The sequence below is a fragment of the Thermobia domestica genome, chromosome 9, assembly GCF_964235325.1.
Source record: "Thermobia domestica chromosome 9, izTheDome1.hap1.1, whole genome shotgun sequence".
NCBI lineage: Eukaryota > Metazoa > Arthropoda > Insecta > Zygentoma > Lepismatidae > Thermobia > Thermobia domestica.
This window is the reverse complement of record NC_137462.1, coordinates 202743159-202756215: the sequence shown is the minus strand read 5'-3', so window position 1 is coordinate 202756215 and position 13057 is coordinate 202743159. Positions and strand designations below refer to the sequence as shown.

Here is a 13057-nt window from a genome sequence, read left to right as displayed (position 1 = left end):
CTGGAAACGATAAGTAATTATCAAATGATTAAGCCAGTCTATCCCCGAGATTCACCTACTATGTAATGTCCATTTCCGAAAAAGTCAATCTAACCCAGGTGTTGATTACAGAAACGAAATCCTATTGAACTGTCAGCACATTAACTCGTAAATCGTTGGTGTAATGCGATTAGAAAAGGTCTGAAACTGTTGTCAGTACACATGAACAAGAAGTTGAGTCAGGAATTAGAGGGTTTTTATAAAGAAAAGTTTGTTGACATTGCTTAAAATCAGCTTACAGTAGGACGCCAACAAATGATTCGGACGTGTTCCAGTGCTTCTTAAACACACATCTCTTAGCATGTATTCTGAAAATTCTGACGCTCACTGGCATTTCCGGAACAAAATTTTGAATTTTTATAAAGATCCATCATCGAGTGCTTCGCCCCTTGTGCCCCCCTAAGGCGGTGCGTTATCAAAATTACATTCCAGATTTGAAAAACGCATACTCTTTTGATACAATGACGCCTAATTTTACATTAATTAAAAAAATACCTTCTTCTCGTATGTCTCTACTAAGGATATTTATGGTGATTTTTTTATTTTTGAAAGGGGGCTATAGCCCCATATAAGTCACTGGCACATGCAAGGAGCATTAGAATATTAATTCTGTGACAGTGGTGAAAAATCTAACGCTCACTGGCATTTCCGGAACAAAATTTTGAATTTTTATAAAGATCCATCATCGAGTGCTTCGCCCCCTGTGCTCCCCTAAGGTGGCGCGTTATCAAAATAACATTCCAGATTTGAAAAACGCATACTCATTTGATACAATGACGCCAAATTTCACATTAATTAACAAAAATACCTTCTTCTCGTATGCCCCTACTAAGGATATTTATGGTGATTTTTTTTATTTTTGAAAGGGGCTGTAGCCCCATTATCACTCACTCTTACATGTAAGGACATTGGAGCATTAATTCTGTGACATTTGTGATTAATCTCACGCTTACTGGCATTCCGAAAATAAATTTTGGGATTTTGGTAACATATCACTCACTATCTTTTTACGCCCCTTGCCCCCCAAAAGGGGGACCTTCGCAAAATAATGTTTGAGATGGCTTTACTAGCTTTGTGAATGTGTGTTTTTGCATTTTGTAACAAACACAACTGATTTGCTCCAAAATCTTCACGAATAATTATTGGAGAAAACTGCTTCTAAAATTTAACATTGAATCTCCCATAAGGAAAATGAACTTTCGTGTTTACACCCCTAAAAGGAGGGCTAAACAGCAATTTTCTCATATTTTCTTTAGAAATTCGAAAAATTCAGATATTTCTCAATAAGAGTGCCAAATTTTACATTAATAGTGTATAAACTTCATCTTCTCCCAGCGCTGTAGAAAATAACACGAATTATGGAACAGTCTGTATATATATTTTACAAACATTGAATACTTATCCGTAGAGGTAAACGAAATTCAAATAGAATCATATATTCTTTGGCTTTATCAACCTTTTATTAATCTCGTCCACGTGTTATCGTAAGAGCAGTATTGTTATCAGCTTGCGTTATGTTAGATACTATATCATAAATCCACTACACTGCCTATGGTTGACCACATGGTTGTTTTTAGTCGAAAAATGAAATGAAATTTTTGAGTTTTACGTCCCACGCTTATGCCGGCTAGGCTAAAGGAGACGGTGATAATGAGAAATGAATGAAGAAAGTGGGAGAACCCCGACAAAACACATAAGCACGGTGTTCATAAACCACGAAGTCCACACGGCGCAAGCTGGGATCGAACCAGGGATCGCAAGCACTGGAGATGAACGCTCTACCACTGAGCCACCACGCCAACTCTGTTTTTAGTCGACGAAGGTAACACATTAGATCATATCATCATTATTTGTGGCTTTAATTTTTTCTTAATTCAAATATCCCCAATTGCTTCACGATGCTGGATCTACATCGGAACTTCTGTGCTCCCACTTGGAATTGAACTCGGGATTACGCACATCCAAGTTGCGCGCACTATTCACTTTGTTGCACCAGCAAAAACCACTCTTCTAAACTTTATGTAGCCATTGTTCGCAAAAATCACTCTTTTGCTCTGCAGGCCAAACGGTATAGATTATTAGGAAGTGAATGATTATGGAACATTTTGGTGGAATGAAAATGCGGAAGGAAAGAGGACAATACCGAAAAACCTACAAAAACAGCGTTTTGTATTACACAAGACAAATAGATACGATTTACACCAGGGACCCCTGCCATTAGAATAACGTCCTATCAGTAAATATCTGCGTTCTTCCTGTTCCGCTAAGTAAAGAGTAGTTGAATCTATTGAAATCCTAACCAACAATCCATACTCAGTTTTCACAGGATTCTTCTTGCTCAAATCTTATGAATTCTGGAATGGCAGAATGGCATCCTAAGCAAATACTCTCCCATTCTCACACATCTTTTCTAGTCTTGAAAAGGATAAGTAATTAATATTATTACATTTTTCCACAGAGATAAATGAAGACGACAAGTGTTTACGAATTAATGGTCAAAAAAGGTATGAATGACGAAGATCGATAAAACCAGATACCGTAAACAAGCCAATATCTACAGTATATTTTAGGAATCTTTTGAGCTAGGTGGTAAACAAGAAAAAAATAACTAAACTCTTAAACAGCCACATAAAATAGATCATAGATCAAGTAAGTATATCCAGGGCCGGATTTAGGGGTGTGTGAAAAGATACACGTGCACCCCCATGCGTTGTTAATATACATTATCTAAAATGAGAAGCTAGCAGTGAAAATACGTGAACTTTCCGAAACTTTCTGCCATTAGGTTTCCGTTTGGGGCTTAAAAGAAAGTAGAGCTTTGCAAAAGCAATGGTTTATGTTGATTTTCAGAAGGTTGATAAAAAAAAAAAAAAGCTTCACCAAGCAAAACAATACAGCATTTGTCAAGTAGGGGAAAAACAGAAGCCAGGAGAGAAGAACATTTTTTTCCTGCATAACGCTTGCAACCCTCTTTAAAATATTTTCCTCCTTTCTATACATCAGCGTTGTCAGGCGTAAAGAATATTGTCACATGTCACTTTGAAGGGTTTCAGTGTGATTGGTTATTTTGGTAGTTATTGGTGCACCCTCCCTCAGACAATCCTGGATCCGGCCCTGGGTATATCTACTATACGAATTAAAATAGTAATTTTAACTCAGGATTCCAAAAAAATCGGATTATACTTTAAAATGTTTTAAATGCCCGTTTACGGTGGACTCATGTAGCGTAGTCGCTGACGCTCTTAACTTTGGTGCAAGCAGTCCCGGGTTTGATTCCCAATGGGAGCACTCAGTCGAGAGAGTGTAAAAGCTTTTTCGATCCAGCCATCCTTAGTGAAGTTTTCCTTGGTTTTTTCTCATGAGCACCAGTAAACTACCGGGATGATACCTCACATAATAGTTCCAGCCCATTTCCTTCACCCTTTTCTTCTTCCTCGATTCCCCAAGTAGTGCGATCGTCGAGTGACGTCACACCTCATATGCGACACCCTAACATGATCATATGTGCCCTTAGCCCAGAAATCTAATCCTAAATGCCAATTTAATCGAGTTTAATAAGCAATTTTGTCAAGCATTCAAAAGTTCACATACAAATAAATCTTTTGGTAACTAATATACAAATGTTTAAACATTTACTCAGTAAAAGGGTTAATTAATTAAACGTTTCTAGGTAAAAAATATTGCAACAAGTTTAACTATTTAATGTTTCATAAAAGTTTTCCGTAAAGTAAACAAGCAAATTAACCTATCAATCAAACATTTAATAGGAAGTTCTAACAGCAGTACTAACAAACTGGAGCGTCACAATCTGTAGGAAACTCTGGACGATTAGATGGCGTAGGTCAACAAGTAATAAACAATGTTTCTGTCAGCCATATATTCGGAAGGAAGCCATCTGGAGTTTGATTTTGTTCTCCCCGGATAAAATTTCCTGGAAGAAAGCTTGATAATGAATGGGGCCCTCTTAGTGACTCTTCCGAGTCCGCCAGATCTCTATTCAACTAAATTGTCCTCATAACACTGCGTCTATGCAGAAATATTTTGGAATAATTTTCTAACGCTAACTGAACATGAAACCATGCAACTAGTGAAGTCCTCCTCATTGGTTCGACTCTCGGTGGCAGAGCGTTGAACGCGTTGCGTCTCATATAGCCTTGGTGCTGGAAAGGAATGCTAAACTTCAACACATAAACGGACAATATATGACTAATATCTTTAGTGAACGCAATGGTTTTGACTTTTGATTATACTGTACATATAAATAACACAAGAATTAGTGGTGGTTCTTGAGGAAAGTCATATCTAGAATTGCCAACTTTTGAAAATGGTAACACCGGACATCCTCTTGGAGTCCGTATATTCTTAAGATTGAGACATCATTGCTCGTCAAAAATGAGAACAATCTGAAAGTGGTTACTTTACATAAAATTGAGCGATTTGTAGTTCAAAGTTAACAACTTTAGTGACTTTTGAAGCTGGGGGCGCGGTGGCTCAGTGGTAGAGCCTTCACCTCCGGTGCTTGGGGTCCCTGGTTCGATCCCAGCTCGCGCCGTGTGGACTTTGTGGTGGACAAACACCGTGCTCGTGGGTTCTCCCGTTTCCTCCCACTTTCTTAATTCCACCATTTCATTCATTTCTCACAATCACTGTCTCCTTTAGCCTAACCGGCATAACGTGGGACGTAAAACTCAAAGATTTCATTTCATTTACTTTACTTTTGAAGCATTTATTAAACTTACTTATTCCAGTTTTCGTTGAGTCGGCACATGCACTTTTTGTAATCTACCATCAATAGCACATTGTATTTAAAACAGAAAAGCAAACATAATTATGGCATGCACAAAATATACTTGAAAAATAAGTCTTACCAGCAGGGCCGGATTTAGCATTTTGGCGCCCCTAGGCCCAATAATATTTTCCGCCCCCCTAGTCTGGTTAAAGTTACTTTCCTAAAAACCTTTATTAAAAAATTATATCAGGCCTATATGTTAATTGCTTAAACATCACTCCACGATGCAATTTTATCATTGCAAGCTTTTTTGAGGAATTTACTTGGTTCTGGGCTTAACAAAATACCGTTAATGTATTAACAAAAGATTGGTGAACTTTACCAATAATTATTTGTTCCAATGAACTTCAAAATCAGAATGCTTTATTAGCCTGATTTTTTTTAAACAATTCAAAAAATATGTTAAGTTATGGCTATTTATTTTTATTTCTAGATATTTTTTAATTTTTTTTCTCTCGGCCGTGCGCCCCCTGGAGCTTGCGCCCATAGGCCCGGGCCTATTGGGAAATCCGGCCCTGCTTACCAGCTTCACTGGGGCTGTTAATGTCTCATAATGCCTACATACTTTTACTGGATCTGGATCCATTATTTAGTTTGAAGATGTAGCTGATGATGAAGCGGTGCAGGCTGTGCTATGGAAAGTGTATTTTTTGTTTAGCTTTAGCAGTTTTGATATGTTCAGTAAATTTTCCTGCCTTCAACTCTTCAGCAAAATTTCGCGCACGACAGGTCGACATGAAAGCGAATTGCTAACAATATCATTGCGACGGAACAACAAATTCGTAGCAGAATGGAATTGCGCTATGGTCATGCTCAGCCGGTTGTCAAATGCGATTCATTTTAGAATCCAGATTCAACTAAATCTACTTTCCACGGAATTAAAAAGAATATATAATCTAAATTAAACCGAGAATAGGACTAGTAGGAGGAAAAAATACCGGATATTTGTCTGGTTTTGAAAAAATACCGGACACCATACAAGATCAAAAACCGAAAAATGAAATGAAATGAAATCTTTGAGTTTAAACATTTATGATTATGCTCGTTAGGCTAAAGGAGACGGTGATTATGAGAAATGAATTAAATGGTGGATTAAGAAAGTGGGAGGAAACGGAAGAATCCCGAGAAAACCCACGAGCACGGTGTTTGTCTACCACAAAGTTCACACGGCGCTAGCTGAGATCGAACCAGGGACCCCAAGCACCGGAGGTGAACGCTCTACCACTGAGCCACCGCGCCCCCGTAAGATCAAAAACCGAGTTGTTCGGTAAAATACCAGACGGTTGACAACTCTAATCACATCGGTGAAAGTTTATTTATTCATTTTGCTATAGGCTAAGGAAATGAAGTTTTATAAGTTTCAGAAAGCCGTACACAAGAGTTAGTACATTAAGCAAGTTTGCTTCCCTTCGCTTGTAGCGGTAAATTTTTATTTATTTTTACCGATATGACTTCCCTCAAGAGCCGCCTCTGAATGGAGGAAAAATACGCCCCCTTATATGTCATCTAAATATTCAATTCAACTTATCTGACTACAAACAACATAACACATTTCAACCTGTTTTCCTTTTGTCTTTCAGTTATGTGGTTGTCACACTCCCGACTTTAATGCATACCATTACAAGTTTACTGAAATCAATCAATAATATCGTTATTGTTTTGTCTTAGTGTTAATTTTTGGAACAGTAACAACAGAGAACGAAAGTTAAATATTTTTCTTCTCTTACCTCGTAAAGCGCCGATTCACTTCTGAGAGACACAGGATGACCTCATGAAAAGTTCTCTCTGCCCGTGGTGCCCTGAACTGAGCGTAATATTAAAGCAAGATGACCTTCATCTCAGTGAACAGGATAAAGGAAGTGAATGAATTTACGGAGTGCTGCTGCTTTAGCGTAAAACAACTTGCTTTGGCGACATTTGTTCTCCACACAATAGGCATCAATAAACAACTATGTAAGCCAGTGGCGGCGATACCGGCTTCGGGGCCCCCCCGCAAAAACTGAACAAAAGGCCATGTGTTACTCGAACTTTATTTACAATTTCTATTGCGCACTAATGTATCATTTTATAATGTTAATAGTATTATCACTATGATTACAGTTACTACGAATAATAATAATAATAATAATAATAATACAATATAACCCCAGTTAACCGAACTAAAGTAGGGTGGTTATTTCGGATACTTTTGTTAAGTCATGGACATCTATTACCGGACCTGTACTACAGTATTTTTTTATTTATCTGAAATGTTTTGAAGATCAAATAAGTTCAAAACTCTCTTTGTAGGCTACATTTACGTTCTTTATTAAAGTTAAGGAGCTCCATAGTCTAGTGGTGAGAGCGTTTTATTCATATCCACGTGATCTCGGGTTCAATCCTCCGATGGAGTACTCCAAATTTTTGGCGTCTGCCCAGCGTCGTGAGGAAAACTGAGATGTGATACGCCTGTTAGGGGAGGGTGACGCAATGGGCTGACCACCTGTTCGTCATTCAGGTGGTCATAGGTCCACCAGTCGTTAACATGTGGCGGTGAGACCGACTCAGGACTTAAGATCTGTTACGCCAGTGGTTTCAGTTTTTAGTTTTTGTAAGTTAAATGAACATTTTTAGGACTACAGTACATCTGTATTCTATTTGTAGTTAGTACTGCAATTGTTTATCCTTATGGCATTAGATTAGGCACAGCCTAGCGCGTCCCCGTCCTCTAGATTATTCCCATGCAGTACAGTACATGTCTTTGGATTTGCGATTTCGCATAATTCGGGTTTCGGTTATCCGGGATTATACTGTAACTACATTCCACACAGAGAAAAATTAACGTAGAATATTTTTGTGTACTCGCGTAAAACACAGTACTCTCATTGCCTAGAATAAAGCGGAAGGGAAACTCTTGTATCATCACATCGGAACACTCAACACAAAAAAACACATGGTAAAACTAAGGAAAGATATTATAAGCATTACTATCACTAAATTTCACTTGGAATGGAATGGAATACAAAATTTTAAAGAACTATTTACACCAGTGCTATTCAATCGGGGGTACGCGAAGATATTTCTGGGGGTCTGCTGGAAATCTGTTGACAGTTCACTGCAAATAGAATTCGATAACTTGTCAATTTGTGACTTTTGTATTTATGCTCGAACAGAGTACAGTGAAATTAGTGAGTATTTCCATCAACATATTTGTGTGAACAGGGTTCCTCTGTATTAACATCAATAAAAACGAAGCACATAAATTGCTTGGATCCAGATTCAGCTCTGATTCTCGCACTCTCGAAGACTGGACCAAGAATAGAGGCGTTGGCGTCGCTGAAACAAGCTCAGTCACCTCATTAATACGTTACTTCTAAAGTTAACATTGTCCTTAGCGTACGAATTATCAGGGAGAATGAGGGGAAAATCCTTCTCAGTAGAACTCGATGTCTCCTATATGTTTTGAAATTTCCCATGTTAATTTTTCGGATGCACACTTTATTCCCCCGTAAATGGTATTTTGATTGACACACTGATTTTTTGGGGGGGATCTCTATCCCCCACCTTTTAATCAACAGATCATGTGTATTAAGTTTAATAAGTTAATTTCGGCTTAATTTCTTTTAAACAGCTTCAGGGCTACACAATTAGATGGCGAACTGTGTCTGGGGTTACACGAGGAAAAAAGGTTGAATAGCATTGGTTTACACAATGTCCTTCGGTTCTTTAGGAACAAGAATTTCTCTATAATTTTATTTTTTTAATTATTATTATTATTCATGTTCGATGCTGAAGATGGCAAGCGCACACAATCTACCTTCTGTCATGGTGCTCCGTAAATAATTCTTGATAATTTTTAATTTTGAAAAACTTCTCTGTGCTGCAGTAGTTGTGACAGGAAGTGTGAGGTGCAGCTGTAAGGCAGTAGTCAAGTCCGGCAAACTACTCAGTAAACAACTGTCTTCTTCAATTAACAAGTTGCAATGTCTCGAATTGTTTTCTTGGTAGATATTTCCGGTAAACACGAAAAAAAAAAATGAAATGAAATCTTTGAGTTTTACGTCCCACGTTTATGCCGGTTAGGCTAAAGGAGACGGTGATAATGAGAGATGAGTGAAATGGTGGAATGAAGAAAGTGGGAGGAAACGGGAGAACCCCGAGAAAACCCACGAGCACGGTGTTTGTCCACCACAAAGTTCACTTGGCGGGGGCTAGGATCAAACCCGGGACCCCAAGCACCAGAGGTGAACGCTCAACCACTGAGCCACCGCGCCCCCTCCGGTAAACACGATTTTTTATTGTAATACACGGTAATTGTAGTCTAAGATACACGATAACGAAAATATGGCATAATAGACTAACATAATAATATACAAACGTTACACTGTAAAATAAAATCTTTGGAAAATCGCAAAGAGCAGCCTGACATTCATGTTCACAGGCATACCTTATTATTTAATTTGAATGATTACTTCATTATTTAATTCAGTGAAACTGTTAGAATTAGTTATAGGTTGTGTAGAAACGCTTTCAAAATGCATTAAAATTATAAATAACATGTACAAGGTGCCTTGCTGAGTGTACTTTGTAGGGGCCCCCTCAGGTCCTGGGCCCCCCCGCACCGCGGGGTCTGCGGGGCCCTTATCGCCGCCACTGATGTAAGCATAAGTACAGTAAAAACAATGACTAGTAAAACAGCAATGCTGATATCGTTATGTAACTTTTATACTCAAAGTTTATCTCGTCAACTAGTGTTAAATAAATATACAACCTAATATTATTTCCAGTGAAGTGTAACTGTTTCCATGCTAGTGTACGGCGTAATGGTTGCATGTGATTCCGCCTTCAATTTCCAGTGAGGACAAAAGAATTTTTAGTGTTGAATCAGCATCGTGACACAATTGCCATGCTTCTTCAATTTAAATAAGAAAGAAAAATTCCAGCAAACTTCTGTCTAGGAAATTAGAAATAACGTAGCAAGGCTTCGTATTATCAAACCACGTAGGCTATGTCACTTGGATCAAATCCTTCCTCAGCTGCTGCACTGGGAATATTGGTAAATTTGTGGCCCTGTCTGCGAGTTCAATAACCCGCAAAGGTACAAAAAAATCAATAGTAAACATATTGTTTACTTCTTCAAATTACAGTTCCTACTGGCTAGCGGCTAGAGCGCATGACTTGATGCACGGTGTACCGAGTTCGACTTCCGGCGAGATACGCTCTATAGTGGTTCGAAACAACACAGCAATACTGCTGTTTTGTAATAAGTAGGGTTAGGATTTTATTGCACTATAAATGCGGGGAAAATGCAAAATAAAAAATGCAATTATGCACTAAAAATCTAAAAAAATGCACTATAATTTGAAAAAAATGCTTTCACAGAGAATCATCCGTTACTATTTATTAGTGCATTACCTATATATATATATATATATATATATATATATATATATATATATATATATATATATATATATACGTGGCCCTACTCTTGTGTTTTTCTCAAAAGTTGCACCTAACACTGAGTTGCAATAAACAACAACAACAACAACAACAAATGTGAAGGTTGGTTTTCGAACTGGAATGCATGGCGGTTGTCTGCAAATAACGATTTGTACATTGAAAAGGTTCTTTCAGTTTCTACAGAAACCACAGTAGCATATTCGAAATAGACCATATCACTAATTCCTAGATCACTTTCTAATTTGGGCAGTACAAATTTTCTGCCTGAAAGAATGTCCACTATCGCACACAAAACATGGTAACCTGAGTTTTTTCGATATATCTGTCATTTTTCTTGACAGTACAAGTCCTACTTCCCCAGGAACACTTTCTAATGCACTTGCTGCATTTTTGATTGCGTCAATTGAAGTCAACTTTTCTTCAGATTTCTCTAAAAAAGTAATCACACCTGGTAGAAATCCAAAATTAGATTGAATGTGCATAAGATTACCTTGAATTTCAGGATTGACCAGTATCTCTTGTGCAGTTCGAATCGCGGAAGCTTCGGAGGAGTCGAAAGAGTCTATCGTTTTCTTCACAGCTTCGAAGTTTTGACAATAGTATTTACAGGCTTCTAGCCACGTTCTCCACCTGGTAAGAACGGGGCTAGGTGGTAGAGGGAGTTCAGGATGCTCCGACTTAAAAGCAGCTACACGTGGTCGGTCCTTACTGAACACTTCCTATGAGTTTATCAACATCAGGAAACTGCACACGTATCTCTTCAGCCACTCTGTGGCAACCATGCGCGAGGCACGTAATGTGAATCATTTTCGAATATAGCGCCTGCAGTGAGTTCGCTGCTTTTACCATATACGGTGCAGAATCGGTTACAAAGAGCAGCACGTTTTCGTAAAGGACGCCATTAGGCCATAAGAGATGCATTGATTTATCAAATAACTTACTGATCGTGGAATAATTGACCTTTTCCAGAACTTCGCAATTCAAAAGAAGTGTTTTACCCGGCCCATCCTCATGCATCATTCCAACAACATTCACTACATTTCGTTCCTCCGAATCACAAGTTTCATCCATGGACACCCATATTTTCTTTCCGGCCATTTCTTGTCTAATGCACTGCATTGTTTTCTCGTAAAGTTTGTTCACATAATTCTTCCTTAATGTCGAAGAATCGGGGAGGGATTTACAAGTGTATTTTTCCAAAAAGGCACGCAATGTCACGTTGTCCACTTTGTTCAACGGAATGTCAGCACAAATAAATGCTTCACAAAAATCTTCGAAAAAATAGAATGATTTTTGGATGTACCACACTGCGGGAGAAATTGTTGCGCGGCGTTTGCCTCTCGTTTGCACGTAACTTAAGTCCCCGTGTGTTTGTCCCTTGAAACATGCTGTTCAACGGTAAATTTTCTTTCGGCAAGGCAGTACAAATTTTCTTGCCGTATCACACACCTCGCTCCAACGAATATTTCGAACTAGAATCGTGTAGGTGGAAGCATTCTACTTCAATTTATTGTTTTTATAAGAAAATGAGAATTATGCAGTTAAAAGTAAGAATAAATACTAAATATGCACGTAAAATGCCCAAAAACTTTAAAAAATGCACTTATACACAGAAATGGGCAAAAAATGCAAAAAAATGCATAAACAAGTTTGTCTTAAATTACTTCTTCTTAATAAAACAGGATTTATAACACAACGAGCAATGTTTATACTAATCCAGAAAAAAGATGCAAAATCAACAAGATCCTAACCCTAGTAATAAGTGTTCAAAAGTGTTTGCGAACCGTTGTGGGGAGACCATATCTCTAACTTACGTGCTCGAAGTAGGTTTTATTTTCGTTGTTTCAACTTGTTCGTTAGTATTGTTTACAAGATGACAATTTCTCTCGAAAACGAGACATTTCACGAATCTCGAGGGCAACACTAGTTTAATCAGTCTTCGATCTCAAACACTGTTTTAGTTTTACATGATTCGTAGCATAAAGTTTAGACTCTAAGCACTATAGAGGCGGTCCCAAGTTCAATTCCTGGTGGGCAGTGGTGTAACTAGGGGGGTGAACGGGGCTTGTGGGCCAGGCGCCGGCTTGGAAGGGTGCAAAATTGGGCAAATATTTGAGGGAGGGTTTTGGTTTGGTTGGTCAGGGGGCGCTAAGGCGAGTTCTTGCCCCGGGTGACAACTAGTGTATTTACGTCTCTGCCGGTCGGGGCACTGAGAAGAAGAAGTATAAAAAGCTTTTGCAGACCAGTCACACTGATACCTTCTTACAAATACCTTCTTAAATCTGAGAAACTGTTTCTGATCTGGGCACCGAGAATGTCCTTTCTCAGAAACAAGAGTTTGAAACTCTCATTAATGAGAAATAAAGAAAAGTAGATGAGGTTGTATAAAGCGAAATGAGAAAATATACTGTTTCTTAAGAATGAGAATTGCCAAATCTCATTTCTAAGAAAATATTGTCTCGGTGCACAGATAAGAAACGGTTTCTCAAATTAAAGAAATTATTTTTAACAGTGCATCCTGAGTGAGGTTTTCCTGGATTTTCTTTATTCACACCAGGTAAATGCCTTGATGGTACCTAATATACAGGTCCCGGGCCGCTTCCTTCCCTTCCCAATACTTTCTTCCTTTCTTTTCTTCGGATAGTGTGATCGCCGAGAACTTCATCCCTCATACTTAACGGACTAACATGGCCTTAGATGCTGAAAGCCCAGAAATCTAATTCCTAATTCCTAATTCTAAGCACTATAAATTGATAAAGTGATTGTACGAACTCAAAGAAGAGTATT

The 13057-nt window shown here is 38.3% G+C and overlaps 2 protein-coding genes across 3 annotated transcripts in view; one reads left to right on the top strand and one right to left on the bottom strand.

Annotated features, from left to right (window-relative positions):
• The window catches only part of LOC145660539 (uncharacterized), a 151051-nt gene extending 144429 nt beyond the window's left edge, over positions 1 to 6622 (bottom strand). Inside the window, exon 1 of one of the 2 annotated variants that reach the window (XM_081725731.1) lies at positions 6556 to 6622. The gene's annotated coding sequence lies outside the window, so the exon portion shown is untranslated. The remainder of the gene's footprint in view (positions 1 to 6555) is intronic. The other variant, XM_081725732.1, reaches the window with a different exon arrangement.
• The window catches only part of LOC145660538 (uncharacterized), a 235908-nt gene that overhangs the window by 17576 nt on the left and 205275 nt on the right, over positions 1 to 13057 (top strand). The window lies entirely within an intron of this gene.